Source organism: Nycticebus coucang, chromosome 12 (assembly GCF_027406575.1).
Source record: "Nycticebus coucang isolate mNycCou1 chromosome 12, mNycCou1.pri, whole genome shotgun sequence".
Lineage (NCBI taxonomy): Eukaryota > Metazoa > Chordata > Mammalia > Primates > Lorisidae > Nycticebus > Nycticebus coucang.
In genome coordinates, this window is record NC_069791.1 from 87303324 (window position 1) to 87309909 (window position 6586).

Here is a 6586-nt window from a genome sequence, read left to right on the forward strand (position 1 = left end):
CTTAGAATGGGTACAGATGAAACTTACTAAAAGCAGAATACAAATGTCTACATACAATAACTAAGAAAATGCCATGAAGGCTACGTTGAACAGTTTGATGAGAATATTTCAGATTGTATATGAAACCAGCACATTGTATCCCTTGATTGCACTAATGTACACAGCTATGAGTTAATAATAAAAAAAATAAAAATTAAAAAAAGAAAACATATTTTAGACAATACTCATGTGTATGGGGCAAAAAACTTGAGGACTGTATTTGTGACTAATTGTATAAAAGTTTATTTTAGTTTCTGTTCTGTGTAAAGTGTAAAGAAGTCTAACAAAGGATTTTAGTGTAGACTTTTTTTTTGTATCCATGCTGTTTATTGCTAAATTCAATAGTCTGATCATGAATGAAATGATGCAGAATAAACGTATCTTGAAAAACAAAACACTAAATATAATAAGCCAGTACTAAATACAATACTCAGTGTTAGCAAGAACATGTGACCCCATCTCACAGGAACCACAGGAACTCTCACAATGTGCTATCAGAATGGAAACTGGTGAAACCACTTTGCAAAACCAAGTGACAGTATCCATAATTTTTTTTTTTTTAGTAGAGACAGAGTTTCACTTTATGGTCCTCGGTAGAGTGCCATGGCATCACACAGCCACAGTAACCTCCAACTCCTGGGCTTAGGCGATTCTCTTGCCTCAGCCTCCCGAATAGCAGGGACTACAGGCACCCACCGCAATACCCGACTATTGAACCTGCCACCCCGCCTGGCAGTATCTATAATTTTAAAGCTATGTCTGTTGTATGATCTGAGGATTCCACTTCTAGGTATATACCCTATAGAAGTGTATTATTATTTGCACAGGAGACATGTACATGAATGTTCATAGCAACAATGTTTGCAATAGCCTCAAGTTTGGAACTATCCAGTTGATCATCAATAAAAGAATGGATAAATAAGTTTTAGTACATACTTGACCCTTGACCAACATGTGTTTGAACTGCATGGGTCCTCTTACATGCAAATTTTCTTCTGCCTCTGCCACTCTTGAGCCAGCAAGACCAATCCCTCTTCTTTCTCCTCCTCAGCCTACTCAAAGGTAAGATAATGAATATAAAAAATCTTTATGACAATCTACTTCTACTTAATGAACAGTAAATGTATTTTCTCTTCCTTATTATTATTATTATTTGTTTATATTGGTTTAATACATGTCAAATGTAGTTTACAAAGGGAAAGGACAAGTACCTTTGTACAGAATATACAGACACAGTATCAAACCATGGGGCCCATGTCAGGGGCGAGGCAGACGACACGGTTTCCCTGGAAGCAATAGCTCTAATTCCAGGAAAAGTTCTCAGCAGAAGCTGGGCAGCCAGGAGCACCTTCATCATGCCCCAACCTCAGCCTCTGCTTCAGTTCAGTCCATTTCCTGCCCCCACCCCAACTCCTTATAAAGAGCCCCATGCTAAGACTAAGGAGAGGATCATGTCCCTTAGGGCATGTGCCCCAAGTCTGAGAGAAGAAATATACAGCACTGAACACGGAGCACATAGGAGAAGGAAGGGACACCATGGGAGAGGGGGAGGAAGGCAGCCTAGGAGGTGGATAGGCCGAGCCCCCAGCCAACCCTGAAAGGGGCACTGCTTCCATGGGTTCTTAAAAAAAGAAGAAAATCATGCAACCAAAGTGGGAGGGCACAGGTGGAGGGTGGGGAATTGTCCCATTTATACACAACATTGCAAACATGCACAGTCTATATTACATGTGCTTTAGTCTGGTGTTTGCATGTCTGTCCATCAGTCTGGGGGCTGGATCTTGGAAGCCTAGCCCCACTACTCCCCCCACCCTGGCCTCCCTGTCTCACCCTGGAACAGGTATGGCCCCCAAACTTGGTGGGAGCCAGCAGGTAGTGCCTGGGCCTCAGCCTCTACTCTGGTTCCAGAGTCCTGCGTGTGTGTGTGTGCACTCGCATGTATGTGCATGTATGTACATGGGGGAACCTGTGTGCAAGTATGTACAAGGGGAGAGGGTCACTGTCACAGAGGCTGAGGGCAGGTGGGGCTGCTTGAGGCAAGTCCTGCCTGGGGTAACTAGCTCACAAGTAGATCCTCCCCAGGTCTCTGGGCGCTATGATGGTGTTGCCCTGAGGGCAGAGCGTCTTGGCCCCCAGGGTCCGCAGCCAGCACTCCTCACAGTGCACGTGCCAACTCTGGATGGGCGTCAGGGACATTGAGTACAGTCCATACAGGTAAGGCATTTGTAACAGTCCCCACGTGACAGCTGCTGTTCAAGTTCCCTGACGGGAGCCTTCAGGGCCTCCAATGTGGTCACAGCTGAATCTTCAATGATTTTCTCAACGTGGCTGTTCTTGCAGGTCTTCAGCATGGCCTCCTGCTTGCTGCTTTCACCACTGCTGGTGGACCGCATCTGGTCACTGGTCCATTTGGAGAATTCAGGCGTGATGTGTGCGCTGGGAGGGCCACACCCGAAGCGCCTCTCTCTCCTCGGCTTCACCAGGCTCCTCGCCTGTGCAAGGGACGACATCAGCCTCTGTATTGTGGCTTCCCATCCTCCAGAGTGTCATCCCCACCCACATCCAAGTCAGCATCACTGTCCGGGCTCTCTTTGCCACTGCACATGACGAAGCTGGAGCCTCGGAAGCACCTTCCAGGAGAGTGCTGGCCCTATCCGCTTCTGCCCACACCACTCATGCTCCTCAAAGCAGTTGCTTACTCAGCTCGATATCCACGGCATCGTCCTCAGCCATGCAGGAGCCTTCCCTCTTAGAAAGGCAATGCTCCACGTGCCTACTCATCTCCTGCTCCGAGCCTGCCAGGGGCGGTTGCACGGGGGACATAGCTGCCCTTTGTCTGGTTTCCTCTGTTTCATTTTCCCATCCGAGCATTCGTTTGGCTCGCACTCGCAGCAAGGTCTGCTTCCTCCCTCCCGCCGGCCGCTCCGGGCTCTCAGCGCAGCCGCCGGGGCTACTCTAACGCGACCCTGTGGCCGCCGCGCGGTGACCCCCATCCCCGGCCTCCGGCGCTCCGGGCCCCAAGGCCGCCCTGCCGGCGAGGGCTGCGATGCCGGCGGATTCCCCTGGCTGCCCAGCGGCCGTGGCCATGTTGGCCCTCTTCCTTATTATTTTTTAATAACATTTTCTTTTCTCTAGCTTACTTTATCATAGGAATACAGTATATAATACATATAACATACAAAATATGTTAACTGTTGGTTATCAGCAAGGCTTCCGATCAACAGGGGGCTATCAGCAGTTCAGCTTTTGGGGAGTTAAAACTTGCTTGCAGATTTTCAATTGTGCGGAGCCTGACACCTAACCCTGTGCATTGTTCAGGGGTCATTTGTATTTGTACAATGAAATACCGTACTGTAGGGATCGGCAAACTCTTTCTGCAAAGGGCCAGATGGCAAATATTTTAGGTTTTAAGGACCACAATGTCTATGTCATAACTACTCAACTCTACTGATGTAATGTATAAGGAGCCACAAACAATAGAGAAATGAACAGGTGTGGCTGTGTTCCAAGTAAACTTTATTTATGAAACAGGTGTGGGACTGGATTTGGCCCAAGGGCCATAGTTTTCTGACCCCTACTCTGCACTATTGAGAATGAAAGGACACAGCTATAAGCAACATCATGGATAAATCTTTGAGATATATTGAATGAAAGATGTTGGACATAAAAAAATACATGTTCCTATTTATTTATTTATTTATTTATTCATTCATTCATTCATTTATTTTGAGACAGAGTCTCACTATGTCACCCTCAGTAGAGGGCTGTGGCATCACAGCTCACAGCAACCTCAAACTCCTGGGCTCAACCAATTCTCTTGCCTCAGCCTCCTGAGTAGCTGGGACCACAGGCGCCTGCCACAATGCCCAGCCATTGTTTTTTTGGTTGCAGTTGTCATTGTTGGTTAGCAGGTCTGGGCTGGGCTTGAACCCTCCACCTTCAGTGTATGTGGCTGGCGCCCTACTCAGTGAGGCATGAGTGCAGAGCCACATGTTCCTATTTAAATAGAGTTCAAAAGTGTGAAAAATGAAACTATATTGCTGAGGAAGTATCTTAAGGTGGAAAAACTGCAAGGCAAAATGAGGAATTTATTCCATTAAAAAGCCAGAATTCTGATTACTTTGGGAGGGTAGTTAGGGTGTGTAATTGGGAAGGAGCCCCTGAGAACTTGCAGGGTGATGGCAGGAGGCTCATTTCTTGACCCAGTTGTGGGGAGGTTCACAGGTGTTCACTTCACACAGTTTGTTAAGTTGCATATTTGTATTATGGGTTCTCTTCTGTATTTGCATTCTATTTCCCAATAAACTTTTGAAGAAACATGAATAGTAAGAATCAGGCACAATGCTGTTTTATTCCATTAACTAATTGAAAACCCTTGCCCCTGGTTAACAAATATTAAACTTTATTTCTACATCACTCTTATTAGTTAATTCATTGGAATTCAATGGTAGCTTGCATCAGAATCTCTGGCAGTGTTTCTCCAAAACACAGAGGCCTGAGTCCGTCCTCCAATGATTTTGATGTAATAGATTCAGGTTAAAGCCTATACTTGTTGGTAGACGTTCCCTAAGCAGTAGTGTTCTCTGGCTTAAACCAGAGAACTTGTATGGTTTAAACTGTGCTATCCTGTTACCATTTCTGCATGGTGTATTTCCCTTAGTCACCCTTTTCATCTCAATATTCCTCCAAACTGACAAACTAAGCATTTATTTTTAATTTCGTTTGCCTTGAAGTTAGTTTCCCTGTGAGTATTCAAGGTGTTATCTCATCTAGAATTTATTCCAGCCTCCCATTCACCCACTCGGAAACTGCTACACCTTGAGACTACCTTTTTAATGCACTCATTGCCTTATTTTAAGTGCCTTGTTAGAGCCATCCTATCACCCCTCCTTTCTCCACAGTGCCTCAGCAGGCCAGCCACCCACCCTAGCGTAGATAAGTGCCTGTATATCCTTTGCCTTTGTTTCTGGGCTCTAAGTCAGTTTCCTATCACGAGCAAACATTCCTTCCATCCGCTGTGACTCATCTTTATCAGTCTTTCCTGGAGAACTTTATCAATAGCCTTTTGAACAACTACATAAATTAAATCTATCCCTCTTATCCTCAGTCCTTATTTACTGCTTCCGAACATCTCCAGCAATAGCAAAATATTCATGATTAACTTCCTCTTGGACTAAGTGCGGCACTTTTCTCAATAGGGTTTTTTTTTTTTTAAGTAAATGTTCAATGATTTGTTCATTGGAAGGTAATCTCAACTTCTGTTACAGCCAGTATAACCATCAGTGCCTATTTGCCTAGGACAGTTCTTATGTGTGCCCAGTAATCATTAATGGTGCTCCCTTTTACTTAAAATAAATAAATAAATAAAAGACCCCAGTTTGGATGATGAATTTTACGATTACCTTATTAACATCCGCACAGGACACTTAAATGATAACTAGGTTACTTGGAGACTTGGATCTTCAGCCCCGACTGGCTGCAAACTGGCTCCGTGGGTTTGATAATTTACAAACCCTCACTCTCAGTACCTCACTCAGGTGGACCCCAGACCAGCAGCATCAGCTTCACCTGGAAGCTTTCTGGAAATAACAGATGTCAGCCTCCCCCCAGATGTGCTGAGCCATACTCTGCATTTGAACAAGACTCCCAGGGGATTTGCATGCATGTTACAGTTTGCAAACCACTGTCTTTAACCTCACAGGGCTTCCATTTATTAGGAAAATAAAACTTATCCAGCCTTGTCATAGCATTAAAAATAGATACTTTAATAGTTCAATGCATTTAATAACAAATTCACAGGAACAACAGAGAAGTACATTAAACTCATGGACTTACGTGTAGAACAACGTAACTTTTTTTTTTTTAAGTGGATGAATGGACTCTACTATACAATCACATGCTACATGCATCATCTCATTGTCATCCTTAAAAAAAAAAGTACCTGTTGGAGGTTGCTGTGAGCTGTGTGAGGCCACGGCACTCTACTGAGGGCCATAAAGTGAGACTCTGTCTCTACAAAAAAAAAAAAAAAAAAGTACCTGTTGGGCCGGCTGAGGCAACAATGACAACTGCAACAAAAAATAGCTGGGTGTTGTAGTGGGCACCTGTAGTCCCAGCTACTTGGAAGACTGAGGCAAGAGAATCACTTAAGCCCAAGAGTTTGAGGTTGCTGTGAGCTGTGATGCCACACCACTCTACCAAGGGTGACATAGTGAGACCCTGTCTCAAAAAAAAAAAAAAAAAGGGTACCTGTTTAAAAAAACTCAAATGCAGGCATTGTCTAGATGAAACTTAACTGGTCTATTTATGATTATTATAGAATTGTTCATGAAACCTTTGGACTTGCATGAATGTTTACATCTCTTTTGCATTAAAAATTCCCACCGGAAGGAAAATGGAAAGAAAAAAACTCTGTTGATATCTGTCCCTTATTTTTCCATTTCCTGTCATATGTTAAGATCACTTTTAGTATCTTGAAAAAATAGTATTAACTTCAGCTTTCTAAGAACAACATGAGTCCTATGTTCATGAGTCCTATGGATCTTTG

At 44.0% G+C, this 6586-nt stretch overlaps 1 pseudogene; it reads right to left on the minus strand.

Moving 5' to 3' along the window:
• Positions 1 to 1980: 1980 nt before the first annotated feature.
• On the minus strand, positions 1981 to 2970 carry LOC128562077 (E3 ubiquitin-protein ligase RNF220-like; annotated as a pseudogene).
• Between the last annotated feature and the right edge of the window lie 3616 nt (positions 2971 to 6586).